Genomic DNA, 22,228 nt, shown 5'->3' on the forward strand with positions numbered 1-22,228 from the left:
GCGTTGAATTTTCCGCCCCGGCAACGTTCACCCCCGCTCCACCAGCGCCCAGTCCAAGTTTGGCACCGCTAGATGCAAGTTCGTGGACGCTCTGGTCCGCCAGGCCAACGCAATCTAGGACGCTGGACCACCGCTGCTTCGCTGCGTTGCCCGGGCGGCGATTAAACGTTGCACAAACGTCGGTGGAGCGGTGGTAAGCGTTTTACGAGCGGACACGGGGTTGGTGGAATAGTGGAATGGAATAATAAATGAAAAAGGTTGAAGTAATATATATAAAACAGTATTTTTTTCACAGTTGTTAACACCAGAACAGCCAAGACGTTCTGACAGACCGTTTGGGTTTTTATAATTCAAATAAATCTGTTAAAATAATTCCCCTGTCCTCTAATTCTTTGACTTTTCCTAAATATGTGTCTTGTATGTTTTTCTGAAGCAAATAAGGTTTCTGAAGCAAATAAGGTCCTAACAATGACACACATTACAAAGCATTAATACCTCCAAAAGATAAAGAAGACGCACTTCGCGTTGCTTTTTTTCTGCGATTGATTTGTTTTGGTTCATATGTGCGCATCTGAACAGGGAGCTAGCTCTGACAGCAGACAATCGGCCAAAAATATCAACCAACCCCCCCCCCCCAAAGAAAAAAAAAAAAAAAAAAAAAGAGGCATAACAGAAGCTTTAGCAATGATACAGGAGGTCAGTGAGGGGGAATCGGATGGCGGAGACGTGTCGGACAGTCCAGCAGAACCTGCAGTGGCGCATGAAGCGCTCACGCGTCTCCTCCAGGTTTAGAGAATTACTGTAGGCTACTGTCAGTTTACAACTAGATAATAATAACATAAAATGGTGTGAAAAAAATAAATAAACTAATGTAATAAATCTCTACATAACAGTAAACACGGTAGTTGGAGCACTGCAGCGTCTCCAGATGTGCCAGTTACAGATTCGGGTAAAATATTATATCCTCCATCAAAGTACAGCAAACCAAGTGTTTTTCGTTTCCAAAAATTAATTTGAGAACGAACATATTTTCTGAATAAATACCTTTGTCCTGTCGAGCCTGCAGTCCCAGAATCAAATGAACAGGGTGAGACAGACCGTGTGGGGGGGTGTCCGTCCTGGTGCGCAGCCGGGGAGACTTATTTTACAAATTTTAATATGTTCTTGATTATTATTGACGGTTAATAACACAACTGTTTTGTGTGTGTTGTTGTGTGTGTGCGTGTTTATCAAGGAAACGAGTGTGCGGAGTGTGAGAGGGATGCGCAAATGCGCTGTAAAAAGTCAAATAAATTTTAAAACCTGATTTGAGGCATTAATACAGCAGACATGAGGCATTAAAAGGTTTGCTGATCCTCTTGACTTAATATTTTGTTCATTTATGTTAATTTCTAATACATTAGATTACAGAAAAACAACCTGCTGCTGTGCTCCTGCGCAAAAACACTAAACAATGTATGATGGTCTGGCTGATCGTTGCAGCCTTTGGAGGGGGTGTAACATCAGCAGTGGCCGAGCGTTTACGGCGTTGCTTTAACGGAGGCCAACTTCTGTTAAACGGTGGTGAACGGTGGTGAACGGTTACAAGCGGTGATGGATTTTTTTCACCGCTCCAGGGACGCTCCGGCAAAGTTCGGGCGGTGTGACCGGGGCTTTAGAGACTCCAGTACGGTGGCCGACAGGTGCAAACGCGCTGCAAACACAGAAAACACATGCAAGAAAGAAACGCTGCAAGAAAAAAATGCTGCAAGAGAAAAAAACGCCGCAAACACAGAAAACACCTGCAAGAGAAAAATGCTGCAATCACAGAAAACACATGCAAGAAAAAAAAACACTTGCAAGAAAAAAAAACACTTGCAAGAAAAAAAACACTCGCAAGAAAAAAAAAAACGCTGCAAGAGAAAAAACCGCTGCAAACACAGAAAACACTTGCAAGAGAAAAATGCTGCAAATTCAATCCACAACGGAAGTGCGCCAGGTCACTCCAAGAAGAAGAAGAAGAAGAAAAAAGTACGGAAGCCCTACAAGGACATGGTTAAATACTTTTTTTTTTATTTCTTCCGCTTTGCCGTGATAACGAGTTAATTTCAGTGGTTTATCGAGAAGTCGACTTATTTTTCCACGTTGTCTCGACAAAACGACAATACGGTGAACCGGGAGTCCCAGTCTTTCACCAGACAGCAACGCTCCGCTGCCACGGACCACAGACAGAGGTGAGTTCAGCCTGTTTATGAGTTTTTTGTACTGTTACTCATTTCTGAATAACTTATATGATGCACGCAAATCAAACAACTGTCTGTCCAGCATTTGCACAGTGGAACTGCGATATTTAGCCTCCTAATGCAGGACCTGTGTGTTTTCTAGTGTCTGACCCAGACTGTGTCTGTTCTGGAGCAGCTCAGAGAACTGCAACAACCTCACCAAATTCACCAGGTCAGCTTTCTGTACTTATGTAATAATCAAAAACTGCTGTTTCCCTGCTTCCCATCCTGACAACTGTACTGTTTTGGTGTTTTTTCAGTTATATACATATAGCAGAACAGCCACTTTGGCTATAGCCGTATGTTCATTACAGAAAAAAAGTCGTTTCAAATGAGTCGATGTTGACAGAATAATCAGTCACAGGTAATGTTGAGTTACAAGAGCAAGGTGGCTGTAACTTGCTTGATAAACTTTAGATGTATTTGGAAGTCTCAAACATCCAAATAAAATAGAATACATTTACTAATGTTTTGTCTGAATTCATAGTGAAGCAAAAATGGCAAACTTTTTTTGTTTGTTTTTTCACAAAATGAAATTAAAATGAATCAGTTATGGAACAGTAAATTAGAAATTGGGACTTGAAATGAACCAGAGTGAAATTTAAGTTTTTCCTGAATTGGGAAAAAAAACCGTATTGGACTGGATGCTGACTGCAGGAAGGTTCTGCTGTGTTCCAGCTTTACAGGCGTCATCCTATTGATGACAAGTAATGCAGCCAAGAATGCTTCCTGATTATATGTTTTTTTCTTTTGTAACTTCAGTTTTTGTTTTTACTGTGGCAGGTGGACAAAGATGCTGGTGGGATGAAGGATGAGGAAGCCCTGTCAAAGTCTCTTCCTCATCTGGAGCCGTGTGGAGGCCATCTTTACACTTTCTGCTCTTGCTCAGTTTCATGCCGTTTTATTTTCATGACAAAATCTTGTCAGATCCTGAATAATTTTATTGTAGAATATCATTGTCAACAAATATTCTATTTTTGTATTAAACTGTTTGAAATTCAATCCAGTTTTTTGTAATGTCTTCGAGTCAAATTGTTTTGGTTCCTATCTATGATTTTATGAATCACAACTGCTCCTGAGCCCACATGAGTGTCATGCATGAGGACATTGTCAAAAATGTTTGAGTACATCAGCCTCCATTTGAGGGTATAAATGCATATATATAGAACAATTAAACAGTCTTTTCAGGACAGTTTCATCTTTATAAAGAGATACTCTTCATAAAAACTGACTGACTCAACAAATTTATAGATCTTAACTGAAACGTGGCTGTGGTGTAAATTTGGCTGTACCATAAACTGAAATGCCTGGTTTTAGGTTTGAAGTTAACCATTTGTTCCATCACACTGTTGTCACACAGGTGTAAGATTCAGATAAACCAGCTGACATCAACCTTTATTAGGCTACATGTCTGACATCTTGGTTGCTTTGATGTGTAAATAAAAATATCTACAAAAATGATAAACATTCAAGCATCAAGCTGTCCTGTAAAATTAAATTATTTAACATGACCTAATGATGGTTTGACCTTTCAATATAAACAAGCACACATGGATCTTGAGTGTTACTTCAGTATTAAAGAATGCCACAGCTGAGCCCAGCAGTGTAAGTTAAGCATATACAATGGATTTTTTCTTTAAGAAAATGGATATTTGTGAAGCATAGTTGGACTTAGAGGACATGCAAACATCCCACATTAAAACTGAACACATTTATTTGTTTCAGTGCATCCATGATATGTTTCATACAAACTAACACTGTAAAAAAAGAAAAAAAATCAGAAAACAGGGGTGTATAAAACACTGGAAATGGAAGTGTGCTCAAAGCGGTAGGCTAAAGTTTTTAATATTGGCTGTTGTGGCAACAGTTTTGGTAGGTGGGGGTTAATCTGACTGACAGCTGTGTTCTCATTAAGTCTCCGGCTGTCTGTACAGTCTGGTTGCCTCAGCAGCATTATGACCTGCCTAAAGATTCAGTTTATTTATGACCACAAGGCAGAGCTGGTGAAGATCTGGATCACAGACAAAGTCAGTTTTCCAAAGACAGATGTCCTCTTCCAAGACAATGTTCCCTCTGTCCACTGGCTGGAGGTCGTCCTGTGCTCGGTAAAGTTCTGGTACATGATACAGAGGAAAGGTTTTCCATGGAAGGGATCGTATCTTTTAGTGCCTGGCTGGATCCCGGTGTTCCACATTGTCATCACGACGTCCAGCTCCTTCTGTAAAATAAAAAAGATACAAGGCATCGGTCAGTAAAAGTGAATAAGTGAGTAAATGAAAGTGAGTTAGTGAGCATGTGAGTGAGTTAATGAAAAGAGATGTTACAGCAGAACTGGACATGACATTCAAACTACTACTATTTTCTTTCTCGCCATTATCAGTGTTCTGTGCATGCCACTTGGTTTTGTGTGTGTGTGTACATGTATGTACATATATGAGTCATTTGGTGCAGGTCTACCAGGTGTGAATGGGTGTGTTTGTGTTTTGAGCTGTGTTCTTATGCTATCTTTTGTTTATCTTTCACTATAAAACTTGAAAATCAATAAAAGTATTGTGGGAAAAAATGAAACAAAGCAGAACGGAATGAGACCCTTATCAACCACATGCCCACTTAAGTTTTACACTGATTAGAACTCCTGCAACAGGTTTCTCCAGCAGTCTGCTTGCTGTCTTTGATTTTGTCGCCATCAGCTTTTAACTCACTGCTCCACTATTTTTCTTACAAGTCATATGCCTGTCTGCATGAAGCAGCATGGAAAAGCTGACCTGGTGAATTTGGTGAGGTTGTTGCAGTTCTCTGAGCTGCTCCAGAACAGACACAGTCTGGGTCAGACACCAGAAAACACACAGGTCCTGCATTAGGAGGCTAAATATCGCAGTTCCACTGTGCAAATGCTGGACAGACAGTTGTTTGATTTGCGTGCATCATATAAGTTATTCAGAAATGAGTAACAGTACAAAAAACTCATAAACAGGCTGAACTCACCTCTGTCTGTGGTCCGTGGCAGCGGAGCGTTGCTGTCTGGTGAAAGACTGGGACTCCCGGTTCACCGTATTGTCGTTTTGTCGAGACAACGTGGAAAAATAAGTCGACTTCTCGATAAACCACTGAAATTAACTCGTTATCACGGCAAAGCGGAGGAAAAAAAAAAAAAAGTATTTAACCATGTCCTTGTAGGGCTTCCGTACTTTTTTCTTCTTCTTCTTCTTCTTCGAGCGAGCTGGCGCACTTCCGTTGTGGATTGAATTTGCAGCATTTTTCTCTTGCAAGTGTTTTCTGTGTTTGCAGCGGTTTTTTCTCTTGCAGCGTTTTTTTTTTTCTTGCAAGTGTTTTTTTTCTTGCGAGTGTTTTTTTTCTTGCGAGTGTTTTTTTTCTTGCAAGTGTTTTTTTCTTGCATGTGTTTTCTGTGATTGCAGCATTTTTCTCTTGCAGGTGTTTTCTGTGTTTGCGGCGTTTTTTTCTCTTGCAGCATTTTTTTCTTGCAGCGTTTCTTTCTTGCATGTGTTTTCTGTGTTTGCAGCGCGTTTGCACCTGTCGGCCACCGTACTCCAGTCCAAGAATCAATGCAATTGAACCCATTCTCAAGGGCTCCTCTGCACTCATCTGTGGTGATGATAGAGTCCTTGGCCAAGTTTGAATCTACCTGACAAGACAATAAGCATGAACTGAGGCCAAGAAGCATCTTCTGGTATTCTTTTCTGCATCAAACCAGAATATGACAACACACTGCATGAGACATTTGTTTCAATTCATTGAATTCAATTCTCTTGGCGCTGTGTATAACACTACGTAGCACATACTTTGTTCCTGGGTGGAAAGTTCATTTTCCATGCTTATGGACCTGGATAGATCAAATCATTATGATGTTCAAACTTTGCTTTTATTCTTCCGTAATGAAACAACTAATTTTTAGGTTAAAGCAACACCTCCTGCCAGGTGGGGAAGGCACAACACAGACTTTATTTTCTCAGGAAGCTGAAGCAGGCTCGCCTGCCCCCACAATTTTTTCATCAGCTTCTACAGAGCCACCATCGAGAGCCTCCTGTCGCTTCATACTGCTGCACAGAGTGGTCCGGCAGCTGTACAGCGGGGGACAGAACAAACCTTCAGCGGGTCGTCAGGGCAGCCGAGAAGACCATCGGTATCACACAACCCCCCCTCAAGGACATCTTCACTAGCTGCATACAGAAGAAGGCCTCCAACATTGCAGGGGACCCCACACACCCAGGCCACCTTCTGTTCTCCCCCCTCCCCTCAGGAAAAAGATACTATACTATTAAATGCCACACAAACAAACTCAGAAACAGCTTCTACCCACAAGCTGTGAAAGCCATTGCCCCCCCACCACCACCACCATCCCAACCTGATTAGCCCCCCCAACTCCACTGCCTCCAGCTCCCCCCAGCCACCCGTACAGCACAGTCACTTTACATGTGTGCATTTACTTGTGTGTGTTAGCTCTCTCTTTTTCATTGCATAGCATTTCATGTTTGCTTGTTAGTTATATTTATTTTATATATGTATATATGTTTTTATACTGTCCTCACGCTGCCATAGATGATGCCAAACAATATTTCACTGTACATACCTGTTGCCTAACAAGTTTTTATAGTGACAATAAAGATCTATCAAAAGAAGGAGATGGTCACAGTTTCTTCTTTTCTTCGGAACACACTTTCTGTCTCTCTACATCACACCACTTCCTGATCACATCTGCTTATCATCCATCCCATAGCTTTACTGACCAATGAACAACTCAAAAGTTTTAAACTTTTAAACTTTTCTGAAACTTGAGGAGGCACCATACTTCTGTGAATATTTTAACATGTGAATATGTAAACAATCAGAACACATACTACATGGAAATAAATGTACAAATATTGTAAATATATTTCTAGCAAAATGCATCAACTCTCTTGAAAATTCTACAATTGTTAAAGGATAGGTTCGGTTTAAACAGTTTTCACGTTGTTTATAGAACGAAGTAGAACAATATACTCACCCAGAAGGGTTTTCTGATCCAAACAGTGCTTCGGGAGAAATTTAGATCCAAAATCGAGCTGCAGATATCCATATACTATTAACCAATGGGGCATGTGTGACGCCAGCTCCCATTATTTTATTTTTTATTCTTTCACTTTTTAATCTGCAATGATTATGTTCTGCTTCTGCTTTATGGTGTGTTTCAGATGTGATTTATAATTATTCTCACGCTCCGCCAGGTTTTTTCTGCACTGCACCATAAATCCACACTGACTCAAAGTGGCGTACACGATGTCAGACTTGTCGTGAGATGTCGTGACAACGAGGTATCGTAGTTGTGCATCCGGACACAATCGGTCACGGTATGGCCTCTTTCCTTTTTCGTTACTTTTAAGCATTTTCAAGTGTTGTCATAGTTTTTTGGATTTCTGTACCCTTTCAAAATGGCACCGCCATCCCATAATGCATTGCGCGGTGACATCGGTTCCAAAGTTCAATTGTGACAGTTTTGCCTCCAGTTGAACAACAGGATAAGTGAAACACTATGAAAACTGACAGACTGATGTACTTTCCTGCGTTATTTTGGATAGAAACTGTTATTAAAAGTGGCACAATTTGCTTTTGACTTCTTGGTGTGAAACCTGAATGTTCAGAAAATCAGCAATTGTTTGTGCTGCATTTTAATGGAAATCTCAAACTTTGTTGGTTGCTACGTTGCATTTGAGCCAACACACCGAGAACAAACCAACAGAGTGAGCTGCTTTTATGGACTGGAGTACAGAGGACTGGAGGACAATCAACAATATAAGGTAAGGCAACATAAGCTGAATTGCCAATACCAGGTCCAGACTCCAGCAGCCACCACCCTGAAGATGGCTGATCGAGACATAACTGTGGGTGAGTCTGGATTTTTGAGACTAAACAAGGAAGTGAGAACCGGTGCACCCCCAACACTGATTGATGCCTCCAGGCCTGTTCGGCTTTTGATCCAGTCTGATCTATGACTACTTCCATGCTCTCCCAAGACTCTGCCAAGTCCAGCATCCTCAACCCACAGCCGCCCACTTGTTGGACTTCCAACCACTACCAGTCCCAAATTTACGTGGTGGTCCGTGGTCGGAAGAAAGCTGCCAGCCACTCTGTCTCATCTCTACTGCGCTGCCTGTCAAATTTCTTCGATCCATTTCCGGATCTGGTTTGACCCTGATTATAGGTACTTTTGTGAGCTCGGAACCCTGAGCCGATGCTTCCCTTTTTACAGGGGTGCTGGGGTGCTGGGGTGCAAGTCCACGGGCACAGCTGCACATTCACCTCCTTTGGCCAGTGGTGCCCCCCTGAGTGCCTGACTGGTGCTTCAAGCATTCCAGTGTTTGGCTGCAGTGTTGGACTGTTATCTTCCATTCTGGACATCGTCATCTGGATGATGACTCCTGAAGGAGGCAGTGCTCTTTCCCTCTGTGAACCCCTGCTGGCCTGACAGTGTGAAGGATGCTGCTTAAAGGGATACTTCAACAGTTTGGCAAATTGGCCCATTTAATGCAATTCCTTAGTCATTTCGAACAGCACACTTACTTTTTTTGTGAGGGCGAGCTGTTGTTTATTCAGAGTTGAGTCGGGGAAAGTTTTCGGGACAGACACAATGGAAGTGGATGGTATTTTTGGTTCCCCTCGTCAAATTCATCAAATACACAATCCAACAACCCCAAAATACTTTGGTAGACACGTTATAATCCGCACATTCACTACGCTGTGGAACACAAACAAATAATATTGTAGCGTTACGACACTGAAGCAAATACTGGGAACTACTTTTTCTTTTGAAATCACTACGCCCATATGCCATATTTAGTAAGTAGCTCCATCTTAGCAATCTTCACATAAACAACTCAATCTCATAATTTTGTATTAATATTTCACAGCGTAGTGAATGTGCGGATTATAACGTGTCCACCAAAGTGTTTTGGGGTTGTTGGATTTTGTATTTGATGAGTTTGACGAGGGGAAGCAAAATGCCAAAATGTTGAAGTTTCCCTTTGAAACGCTGGGCCAGTGACATCTCCACAACTGGTGCTGTGTCTCTGGTGGACAGGCAGTGCTCTCCAGTAAACAGCTGGTTTTCTCTGGTCAAACAACAACATTCACCCTTCGTCCGCTCTTCCCACCATCCACCCTTATTGTTGGTGCTTTCACAATAGGGAATATCTGCTTTGTGAACTTGACCACCAGCTGCTTTGCAGGAGTCACAATTTCATCCTTTTAAGACAAAATCCCAGAAGTGTGTCATCCTCCACATTGCAACTAATGACTTAGCCAAAGGTCTTAGATGTGTTGAAGAAGGATTTTGACAAAAAAATGAAAACTGTGATCTGTCCATTTTTATCAGACTTCCGATCCCCACTTTCATCCACAGAGATATTCTTTTAAGCAGACCCCTATACCCCCACTTCCGGCTCCAAGCAGCCTGCAGATCCCAAGATTTAGCTTTTATTAACAAGTTTAATTTGTTCTAGAACCCGCCCTCCTTGTACCACACCAATGGACTTCACCCCACTTCCAGGGTTGCATGGAAATAACAAATTTTCACCATGAGGCACAGTATGTGTTGTGTATTTACACAGGCAGCTTTAAAGAATTGCACTACATTTATGTTTGTCTAAATTGTAATTTCAGGGACACCGTACTCCTGTCATTAGCTGGTGTTCAGATGTTGCTAAGGAAACTACAGCAAAGCTAAGAGCAGTACTAGCCTGTCTCCTGTCTAACTTTTTAAAAAAAGTTATCACAACATAGAAGTATGCCATACAGGACTGACTGTTTACTTCCGATGCACACCCCCACTTGTTAACCTTATTCACTTCACCACAACATAGATCCTCTGGCAACAGCACCCCCTATTGCTTTCACCAGCTCCACTTATCGTCTGTAGTCAGTTTTCCACCAATTTCCACTAACTCTCAATTACTCAAAATAAGACACCCTGTGTCAGTGCCCTCCTGATCTCCACAGAAATCTGAGCAATTGTCACAAACAGACACAGCACCAGGTCCAACAATAACATTTACCTTAATAACCTCATGCACATACCCTTAGCATCACCGTCACAAAGCACAGGCATACACAGAACATTTTTTCCTAACATCTGAGATCTTGCCAGCAAGACTTTTATTATAATTTACTTGATGTTAGATCACAAACTTGACTGCATCTTTCTAAAGGTGCTTTTCCAGTAGTCCCTACTTGGTCTTACTGGCTGGCTTTGGCCTCGGTCATTTGGGCACTTTGACTCTCTGAAGAAGACAGCTGACAGCTGCCGAAACCGTCAGGTAAATAACAAAATACCTCCCTGGTCTTTGGAAGAGAACCTTTGTTTTTGGAAGTCCAAGTACAGATCAACAATGACTGATGACCATCTTGCAACCTGCCTACGCCCCTTGCAACCAGCTCCTACACTCCAGATGAGGAGAAGCTAGCCTCTTCTTCCTGGTGCCAGGTCTCCCACTGAGGTAGGAAGTAATCTTTTTTTTATTTTTTTCAAACTCAGAGATCTATCTACTTTGTATCTGGTTTATTTTTCTGTTTGGTTCATGTTAAGGTCAGTTATAGCTATTGCTTATCATCCAAATTGTAGAGTGAGTGAGTGAGTGAGTGAGTGAGTGAGTGAGTAATTGATTGAGAGAGACCTTTTTAAAATGGGAACTGTGTGAGAGGACTTTGTTTGTGTCTTTGGGAGAGGGAAGGTTTGTGATGCCTAGTGGTTGTGTGACAACAAGAAAAAATGTGAGGTTAGTTACAGCAGGTTGGAAATGTGTGTGGTTTCATGATGTCTACACTGGACTGGTAGATCTCAAGTGGTTGACAACTTGAAAATTCGATCTTGGGTCAAAAAAGGTTCAGCACCCCTGTCCTACATGTAACCCAGGTTAAAAATCATGCTAATAAGATTATTTTTGCATTAAAATAGTATTTAAAAAAATGGTTATTTCCAACCCGTCCTTTCACCTGAATGCACCTTTACGTTGCGTGCTGACGTACCTCATACAACTCCGGTCACGTGACAGAGCGAAGTCAATCGCGTCTCAGAGTGACCTGCTTTTCATGCTTCGACTGCTTTCCCCACTCAGACGTGTGGGGGGAAGCCAGCCGACAGCTGCGAGCAGGTTTGTTTCAAGCTTTACAATCACTCACTCGTACTTTTGTTTCACACTCTGTGCGTTAAGTATTTAATTTTACATTTGTAGAAGTTATTACCGAGCCTGCGGGGAGTCCGTAGCTGCCATTGTGTGCCGTTAATCTGAGGAACTGGTGAGTTGAATGAATGCTTCAATGCTATGCTGGGCTAATGCTGGGCTAACGCAACCCTGTAGCATTAGCGGTAGCATCGGCCCTGACACAAATGGTTAATTGCCTATGTGAAGCTTTTGTAGGCAAACTGATGTGATTTATCTGTTATTTTTAGTGTGTGTTAGTGTGTTAAATGCACATGAACTGTGAGATGTTTTCCCAACTGTAAGTGTGAAAAGCTAAAACAAACATAGCACTTTATGCATTTACTTTATTGATTGTTTGATTTTTGTGTACACATGAGCCGAGCTAAGGGTAGCTAATATTTAGCCAAATTTATACTGGTCCTGTTGTTGAAACAGGCCGGGTTTCCATTCTGGACTTCAGTGGAGTTGATGGCAGCCAACAAACCACAGTTTGGACTCAGCTACAACCAACAGCCCTTTGTCCTGCTGGTCTGGTAGGAAGGCTTGCAGCCTGTCCCCCTCCATACACCTCACTATACTGATTGCCCCAACCTACTCGCACTTCCCCTTTCCCATGAACAATATAACTGGACATTTTCAATTGAACTTTCACTAAACCCTTGTGGGTTGCTGGCATCGTTTTTTTTTTTTTTTACTGTGTGCATGTGATCACCAGGGATTCATTTATTTATCTGAAATGGCTTATTTTGAGAGCTTTGTGTTGTGTTGTCAATGAACAAACCTGAACAGTAACCAAGCGCTTTATTCAAACTTCAACCAGTCAATTGCTGCAATATTGTAAATATTTTCTTTATGTTAATTATCTTGTGTTTTTGTTTTTTTTTTTTTTTGTTTGTTTTTTTTTGTATAATTCGCTCACTTCACTTGTATCATTTCAATATATGGTGAAGATTCCACCAAACTTAAATTACAGCCTTTGCCTCTTAATTACACACCACCAGCTCCTGTAGATGAGCCCAGTCTTCTGAACAGCCCAGATTTATTTTTTATCTTATTCTTTTTAATAGCATGCAATAACAAATCACCCGCTACATACAACATCACAACAAAACATCTCGTGTAATTGAACATCTTCCACATGATTTGAGGTGATGTACAACACAGATCACACATAGACTCAGTTTGAATTGACTTTCACAGAGTTTCACTGAGAGAGAAAACAGGCCTCAGTCCCTCTCGGGCTCTCCTTTGTTACTGAACACATGTGGAGAGCAGATTCCTCTGATAAGCCGTTTTGATGTGTAGTTCATTCCCTCATTGCCTTCTAATCTCACAAACTCTCCATCTTCTCTCTCTCTCTCTCTCTCTTTCCCTCTCTCTCTCTCTCTCTCTCACACACACACACACACACACACACACACACACACACACACACACACACACACACACACACACACACACACACACACACACACACAATGTATATTGTAGTGTCAAGCGGCGACTTGAGTCACAGAAGAGGCGGACTACTGCTCACGCTCAACCAGGGCTTTATTGTTAAAACCAGAGATGAGGCGTGCCAACAGGCAAACCAGGCATTTTCCTGGGGCCGCAGCTTTTAGGGGGCCCCCGCTAGGTGCAAATTGTGTGCATAAAAGCTATTTTTTTCAGTGTGCACTGATGGGGTGGGGGCCCGATGAATTTCCTGTTTGGAGCCCCAAAGGACCCTTGTCCCACCACTGGTTAAAACAACCAAGCACACCGGGAACATCACACACAACATTACAACCCCCCTGACTTTGTGGGGCAGATTGCTGAAACAGTCTTTCACTTGGTGATACAAGCACCAAAATTGGCACACAGGTGTTTCAGAACCTCCTCTTTCAGAAAAGCCAACTTCAAAAACAAGATGGCCGCCTTTTTTCAAGATGGCCACCATTCATTCCAGTATGAGACAGTATTTGCACTAAATATTGACAAAGTAATGACATTTTGATGATCTGTACATCAAAATGTATGTTTTTGGACACGAGGAATCTAATTCTGCAATCAAAATTTCAATATCATTAAGGATTACAGTGATATGATGACAATTATATGAATTAGTGCTGCTACAGTAAAGTTACCCATGTAGTATCTCAAAGCCAGATTCTTCTGCTGGCTCTCAGAGGAGGTGGAAGCTCTTTCTATCGCTCCCTACTGCTTCTCCCTCCCTATTGTCTCTGCTTGCTGCACTCTTGTCTCGTCTGTTTTACTGGAGTAATCACTTGACTTGGTTTTTCGAACAAACCAAATATCAACCATGGAATTGATCAGCTGATCTCTCTACGCAATTGATACGAATTTTTCAACAAAGAGCACAGGAGCGGGGGATCCTGCCTATCCGGACGGGACTCGGCATGCTGGGTATGTGATGGACGCCCGGGAGAAGTGGAGGGGTGTCACATGCCTGGCACCCCTGTCCATCAAGGTCATTGTGGATGATTACATTTTTGGATTTATGATGATCGACCTGCTGTTGATTGGCTTGTGTTGCGACCTGATCCTCTGGAGGATTAAAGGATAAGTTCGGTTTAAACAGTTTTCATGTTGTTTATAGAAAGATGTATAACAATATACTCACTCAGAAGGGTTTTCTGATCCGAAAAGTGGTCCCTGAGAAAGTTAGATCCATAGTCGTGCTGCAGACCTTCATATACTGTTTGCTAATGGGGCATCTATGGCGCTGGCTCCCAAAACGGCTTTAATCCTCCAAAAAATCAATAGTTTCACCAATATATCCTCATGGTCCACTCACGCCACTCCTCCACCTCAGCTCGACTATGGATCTAGCTTTCTCCCGGACCACTTTTCGGATCAGAAAACCCTTCTGAGTGAGTATATTGTTATACATCTTTCTATAAACAATGTGAAAACTGTTTAAACCGAACTTATCCTTTAAGAAGACCGCCACCACAAAAGACGTCCAAGGGAGGACGGTCTTTTCAAATCAACGGACAAAAGCTGAGGCTGACTGTTTGTGCAAACTCTTTTGAAAGGTGGACAATTTGGACTATGGACGATTGAGACGCAAGATGGATGTCACCATCACCGAGAGGGTTAAACCAGCTTCTGTCTGAAAGTGGAGAAACCGAACAAAGGAAGGTCAAACGGCTCCTTCCACCAAAACAAGATACCTTCTAATTACGTCTGGTGTCCCTGGAAGACTAAACAATCTCCCTGAAAATTCAAGGACAACATTGATTGCTTTTTCTATCTTCCCTCTCTCTCTCCCAGCTTCTACCCAAGTTCACCTTTGGACTGCTTCGTTCAAGGCCGTCCTGGGAACTACCATCCGAGCTGGAGCACAAAGGGGAGGCGGGCCAAACCACACACATGTACATGGACTGATGAACTGAAATGCCACATACATGCCACACACACTCCCTCCCCCACTTGCAACGTCTCCACCACACTTTTCTGCTGACGACTAGTGGTGATGATGTGTTGCGCTGATGTTATAGCGGCGACCGCTGATCCATTAGTCTGATAGCAACTTGTCTCACATGTCTTGCTGTATATGTGTTCCAGGTTGGCTTTTTTTGGTCTCTCACTTTTAATCACGACTCCCTTTTGGAACCGTGATCTGAATTGACGTATCTTTTTTTAACACCACCCCTCCCCCCCTCCCCCAAATTTTTGTCTGAGTTTCTTTAACTCTATTTCTTTTTCAAGACGGAGCGCCGTAATTGGCTGCCTGGACGTCTTTAAAACCCAAGCAATTTCGTTGTAACTTGTAACTTCTGTAACTTGTTGCGATGACAATAAAGACTATTCTGATTCTGATTCTGAAATTGTCATGACAGAAGTACAACAGACAGAACTGACTTGCTTGAATTTAGCCTGAATCTTTGTTTTACTCTTTGCATTTACAGGTACACAGTTGTGTGCACTTCAGGGTGTAGCAATAACATTTGCATGGTCCTCGACATTCACCCATGCAATGGAATTTTGTCAGCTGCTGACAAGACTGATCAATGGGTGGGAGGGTTGACCAAAGAACTTCCCAGGCTTCCCCATGCTTTTTCCAGCCAAAGTTGCCAGGGCTTTCAGAATGCATTTTGCAGACTCTTGCCTGCCCCATATGTAGGCAGCTTGGTAGGCTGATCGTTTCACATGCTCAACAAGAGATGCTCTAGTTGGTGGGATGGAATCATAGGATCTTTGTTTCCGAGCAAACAAGTGCAGTCTTTTCTCATCAACCTTGGTCGTGTTGCTGTGCTTGTCATACATAGTGACTACAAACTTTTCAAGAATGTGAAGCTCGGCATCTTCTATGATAGGTGGATACCGGCTGAGTTTGCTGAATACTGGGCTCACCTCAGGACAAACTGCCCATGTTTGCTTTGCCGTTGTCTTGCCTCTACCTCGAAACGCTGACACAACATCACAGGCAGTGAAGGCATGAAAAAAGAGCATGCCACTAGATTTCTCAAGGCCAAGGTTCCTCACCAATTTCCTCACCTATATTTGGACCATAAAGAAACTGTGCTATTGGAGCTCCTCTTCAAAAATTGCAATTTGTCAGGTTTGCTTTGGCAGCCATCTTGAATTTTCTGATGGCTAACGTACTTTTCTTAAAATGTATGTTCTGAACGTCATTTGTGCCAATTTTGGTGCTTGTATCACCAAATTGATCACCAAACTTGCCCTGGCTTGTGCCCTGGAGAGGTCACTCCAGTGCCGCCTCCTGCGGCAGCTCAACACGGGGAGACGCAGTTACTGGTTAAAAGCCCAGGGCTGATTGGCGTAAGCTCGGGCGCCTAGGGCTGTCTCCCGACGGTGGGAGGGATCATCGTGTCCCACTGGCCAGCTACCGCCCACCTTTAGCTGGGCAGCCCCCAGCCAGTAAGGTGCTGGCCCGCCACAGTCCGCCTACTTCAATGGGTGCGTGAAGTGTAGGCCAAAAGCTGAAGCACGGACTGTAACCACTGCACCAGGCAACACAAAAAAACTAAAGCCGCCAGCGCTGAGACTGGCAACCTGGAACGTCAGAACAATGTGTCCTGGCCTGTCTGATGACCTCCAGCAAATTGACGAGGCCAGGAAAACGGCCATCATCAACCGTGAGCTGAGGAGGCTCAACATAGACATTGCAGCACTGCAAGAGACACGACTCCCGGGCAGCGGGAGCCTGAAGGAGAAGGACTATACGTTTTTCTGGCAGGGACAGGAGTCTGACCAGCACCGCCTGCACGGTGTTGGATTTGCTGTGCGAAACTCCCTTCTGTCCTTCGTTGAACCGCCATCCTCAGGCACTCCACGAGTCCTCTCTCTCCGCCTCACAACCTCCTCTGGACCAGCTAACATCTTCAGCGTCTATGCTCCGACGCTCTGCTCTTCACCTGAGGTAAAGAATGTGTTCTATGAGGCGCTTGAGGCCAGGATCCAGCAGATCCCTGCCAAGGAGCACCTGTTTCTGCTCGGTGACTTTAACGCACGGGTAGGAGCAGATCATGACTCTTGCCCCCGCTGCATTGGCCGCTTCGGCATCGGCCAGCTCAACGAAAATGGCCAACGCCTCCTTGAGTTCTGCTCTTTCCATGACCTCTGTCTGACCAACACATTCTTCTCCACCAAGCTCTGCCACCGGGTGTCCTGGAGACATCCAAGGTCTCGCCACTGGCATCAGCTGGACTTCGCCATCACCAGGAGATCCATGCTGAACCAAGTGCTGGTCATGCGCAGTTTCCACAGCGCTGACTGTGACACAGACCATTCCCTGGTTGCCACCAAGGTACGTCTCTGCCCCAGACGTGCCAACCGCTCCAAGCAGAAACCCCGGCCCCGCATCAACACAGCTATGATTGCAGTACCTGAACTGCGGGAACGCTATGCTGAAGCCATAAATGAAGCCCTGATGGACTGCCCCACTGACTGTGCTACTGCAAGGTGGAACCACATCCGCGAGGCCGTGTTTGAGATTGCCATAGACACCTTTGGGAAGAAAATGGGGAGGAGTGCGGATTGGTTTGAAACAGGAGCCGCTGACATGGAACCTGTCATCGCCGCTAAGCGTGAAGCCCTAATCGCCCACAAGAAGGAACCTTCTGTGCGAACGCTCGCTGCACTGCGCGCTGCAAGGAACAATGCCCAAAAGATTGCAAGGCGTTGTGCCAACAACTACTGGCTTAACCTCTGCCGGGACATACAACTCTCTGCAGAACTTGGGAATGTGCGCAAAATGTACGAAGGCATGAAGAAGGCTATCGGTCCCACTGCAATCAAGACCGCCCCACTTAAATCAGCTACTGGCGATGTCATTAAGGATCGTGGCAAACAAATGAAGAGATGGGCTGAGTACTACCAAGACCTCTACTCAAGAGAAACTACCGTCTCAAACACGGCCCTTGAGAACACCCCTTCACTGTCCATCCTGGCTGAGCTTGACGCTCCACCCACCACCAAGGAACTCAGCAAGGCAATAGATTCCATCTCAAACGGCAAGGCTCCAGGCAGTGACAACATCCCCCCTGAAATCATCAAAACCGCTAAGGAGAGCTCGCTCCTGAAACACCTTCATGAGCTCCTGCTGCAGTGCTGGGAGGAAGGGGCTGTACCCCAGGACATGCGTGATGCCAAAATTATCACCCTCTATAAAAACAAGGGGGAGAGGAGCGATTGTAACAACTACCGTGGCATCTCACTCCTAAGCACAGTTGGCAAAGTCTTTGCCCGCGTTGTCCTCAACAGATTACAACTACTGGCCGAACGCGTATATCCAGAGGCGCAGTGTGGATTCAGAGCAGCCAGGTCAACTACAGATATGGTGTTCTCTGTGAGACAGTTGCAAGAGAAGTGCCGGGAGCAGAGACAACCCCTATATCTGGCCTTTATCGACCTGACCAAGGCTTTTGACTTGGTCAGCAGGGATGGACTGTTTGCTCTCCTCCAGCGAACCGGATGCCCCCCCAAGCTCTTGCGCATGATCAAGTCGTTCCATCAGGACATGAACGGCGTTGTCCAGTTTGGGGGATCATCCTCAGACCCTTTTCCAATCAAGAATGGTGTGAAGCAGGGCTGTGTCCTTGCTCCAACCCTTTTTGGCATCTTTTTCTCCATGCTCCTGTGCTACGCATTCAAGGACTCTGAAGACGGTGTCTTTCTCCACACCAGGAGCGACGGAGGCCTCTTTAACCTGGCACGCCTCAAAGCAAAGACTAAGGTACGGAGCGTTCTCATCAGGGAGCTGCTCTTTGCTGATGATGCTGGTCTTGCCGCCCACACTGAGGAAGCGCTCCAGCGTCTCATAAATTGCTTTGCTGATGCCTGCTCTGAGTTTGGCCTCACCATCAGCCTCAAAAAGACCAAGGTCATGGGTCAGGATGTCAGTAGTGCTCCCAGCATTAACATCGGCGACCACACCCTTGAGGTAGTGGACAAGTTCACCTACCTCGGTTCGATCATCTCCAGTAACCTTTCCCATGATGCTGAACTGGACACGCGCATTGGCAAGGCATCGACAGTGATGGCCCGCCTGGCGAAGCGTGTCTGGGACAACTCCATGCTAACCACCAACACCAAGATAAGAGTCTACCAGGCCTGCGTACTGAGCACTCTCTTATACGGCAGCGAAACATGGACCCTCTACTCCTGTCAGGAACGTCGGCTGAATGCTTTCCACCAGCGCTGCCTTCACAGACTACTGGGCATCAGCTGGCAAGACCGTGTCTCCAATATTGACGTCCTGGCCAGAGCAGAAGTTCCCAGTATGTTTGCCATCCTGACCCAGAGACGCTTGCGATGGCTTGGCCACGTCACCCGAATGAACAACGGCCGCATCCCAAAAGACCTACTGTACGGGGAACTGGCTACTGGAAACAGGTCAAAGGGACGACCAGCTCTCAGGTTCAAGGATGTCTGCAAGCGTGACCTTAAAGCTGGAGGCTTCAACCCTTCTGACCTGGAGTCAGCCACGTCCGAACGCTCTGATTGGCGGACCACCAGCAAGGATGTCATCAGAAAAGCAGAGGAGAGAAGAGACACCCGCTGGGGAGAGAAGAGACACCGCAGACAGCGGAAACCATTGACATCTCAACCACACCGCGAAGAGTTCATCTGCAGTGGCTGCGGCAGGATCTGCGGATCCCGTATTGGCCTCTACAGCCACGCCCGGCGCTGCAGCTCCCTGACTGTAAATCCACGGCACAAACCCCCCCCATGATCTCTCGAGATCGATGGAGCCAACATCACCAAATGAAAGATTATTATGAAATACTGAGATAATCTGCCCCACTAACTCACAGTCTGACACAGAAGTAAAAAAAAAATGCAACACAAAAGTGGCAACAGCACACAGAACAAAAAGACTAAACACAATTCATAATAAAGAAACAATAACAAACAAAATAAATCTCTTTAAACAGTCCCCGACGGCCCAAACGAGTCCTTCCCGTGATGCCTTGTGGCCCCCCGGAACAGGCTGCTTCCCGCTGCGACCCCCAGCAGCCCCTACGGCCACTACAATATGTTTGAGAGGACCACAATTAATTATGTCTTGTACGGCCCCTCATACCAAATCAAGGAGCATTCCAACAAACTTGTTTCTGACCCTTAAGTGTTTATGTCTTTTTATACCTCTCTCTACAAGTCTGAACAACCCTCTGACCATCAAGATGTGCATAATTAAGCATTTTTAACTTCCTAACCATGGAGTCTGCAAGTGAGGTGGACAGACCCATGTCTGCAAAATCAAAGAAGCCATAAAATCTCAGCAAGTTGATGAGGGACCAGGTATGCATGACCATTGGGTGGAATTCTACAAGATATTTTTTATAAGTTTTTGCCACTACTGATGAACATATACGAGTCACTGCAAAGGAGAACCCTGCCACAAACACTTAATCAAACTATAATTTCACTATTACTCAAAAAAGACGACGACTTAAAAGAATGTCCACTTTCATTACTGAATACTGAAAACAAAATCATTGGCACAGAATTTTTCAACACACAACGACTCCCTGATATTATCTATATGTCAGAAGCAGCTCTGTCTCCTGAGGTTGTTATCTCTTTAGATGCAGAGAAGGCTTTTGGCCATATAGAGTGGACTTACTTATTCACACCTTTGCAAATATTTGGTTTTGATAACACATTTATCTCATGAATCAGACAGCTCTGTTCTTCCCTATAGCTTGTGTATCGAGTCGACCAACTCAATACACTCTTCATATTTTCCATTCGGACTCGGCAGGGGTGTCCACTGCTTCCTTTGCTTGCTGTTATATCAGTTGAACCCCTTTCATTGGCTCTTCAGGCCTCCCTCTGATTTCAAGGCGTAATAATTAGGTGTGGTGTGGAGCATAGGGTGTGTCCTTATGCAGAGGACCTTCTTCTATAATTAATGAATCCATTACCCTCAGTCCCCATTAGTCAATCTTAAATGAGTTGAAAACATTTTCAGTTATGTTAAAGTGAATGCTTCCCATCACCTCGACAGCACAAACTATCCTACAGTCCTAAATTCCTTTTCATTTATCAAAGGCTTTAGGTATTCTGGAATCAAAATGATATTGCCTTTATAACTTGAAGCTAACTTTGCCCTTAATCAAAGGGATGAGATGACATGTGATTTCCAGTGCTGGAGCAGCCTACTCTTATCACTGTCAAGGAAAACATTGTGTGTCAAGATAAACATTTTAAGAAGTTCATACATTTTTCACGATCTTCCTGTATATTTTGCTCAGGGTTATTTCCACCTATTGAACACATATTACAAAATTAATTTTCAGCCAGAAAAAGATTATTTTCTGTCAACAATATCTACTGATAAGAAAACCCTTTGTCCCTTTCTTCACCAATTCAAAGGTTCTTCCTCCTACTGGTGCTTCGAAAATAGAAATGTCCTCTGTGAGATTTGACTCCACATCACCCCAAAGTAATCAGTAATTCCAGTTTAAGCGGGAGTTTGTGTCAGATGGGGTGAAACTGGCATTCCTGATGTATGGCATTAATGAGAGTGGCACAGATGTGCCAACAGCCTGAGAGTATAATGCCTCTGTTTACAGCTGTCAAGGGCATACATCTCTCTGCCACAGTTCATTAATAATGCACAAGCTAATTGCTTGCAGATAAATATTCTATAGATTGATCTCTTACCACAAAAGATCAATCAAGCATTAAATTTAATCAAACAGCAATTCCACCTCATCTATCTCAAGCTAAATGAATAAGGTCAATTGTTCATGACAGATAGAAAAAGAACTAATTCCCTAAAGACCAATACAGAAGAGAGAAGAAACCAACTCGGCTCAGAGGTGGATATGATTTTCTTAACAGGTTTTTTTTAAAGATAGCAATTACGATGAAACAAAGAACAATATGAACTAATCCATTTATTGAAGACTGGTGAGATACTTGTTGAACTTGTGTGACTTAAACATCTCTTATATTGTTTGCCGTAGTTTGTCTCTTATGGTGTTTCCCCCCTAATTATTTTCAGTTATATGTTTTCTATTTTTTATTTCAATCAATTTTAAATTCCTTTGTCATGCTTTATAATAATATCATGCAGGTTGAAATATCAGTATTACAAATCTGATATTTCAATTGCAGTTGGGCTTGTATCTGACACATTGTCAGTTTAAGTATCACCTAATTATGGCTATAGCTATGAAAGCACTCAGACAGAAAGCATCCCACTCTCCTTTGCTGTGTCCTGATGAGAAGTGTCTGAAATGTCTGTTAAAGATTCTGAACCAATTTTCTTATTTTATTTGCCGAATGTACTTCAGA

At 43.8% G+C, this 22,228-nt stretch overlaps 2 long non-coding RNA genes across 2 annotated transcripts; both read right to left on the reverse strand.

Moving 5' to 3' along the window:
* Nucleotides 1-373: 373 nt before the first annotated feature.
* LOC115381739 (uncharacterized) lies at nucleotides 374-19,582 on the reverse strand. Its single transcript, XR_003930444.1, has 3 exons — nucleotides 19,330-19,582; nucleotides 18,852-18,857; nucleotides 374-414 (listed from the first exon to the last, which is right to left on the reverse strand). It is a non-coding gene; the product is annotated as an uncharacterized LOC115381739 (long non-coding RNA).
* LOC115381738 (uncharacterized) lies at nucleotides 3,951-5,265 on the reverse strand. Its single transcript, XR_003930443.1, has 3 exons — nucleotides 5,247-5,265; nucleotides 5,027-5,062; nucleotides 3,951-4,479 (listed from the first exon to the last, which is right to left on the reverse strand). It is a non-coding gene; the product is annotated as an uncharacterized LOC115381738 (long non-coding RNA).
* Nucleotides 19,583-22,228: the final 2,646 nt, after the last annotated feature.

The sequence above is a fragment of the Salarias fasciatus genome, chromosome 23, assembly GCF_902148845.1.
Source record: "Salarias fasciatus chromosome 23, fSalaFa1.1, whole genome shotgun sequence".
Classification (NCBI taxonomy): Eukaryota; Metazoa; Chordata; class Actinopteri; order Blenniiformes; family Blenniidae; genus Salarias; species Salarias fasciatus.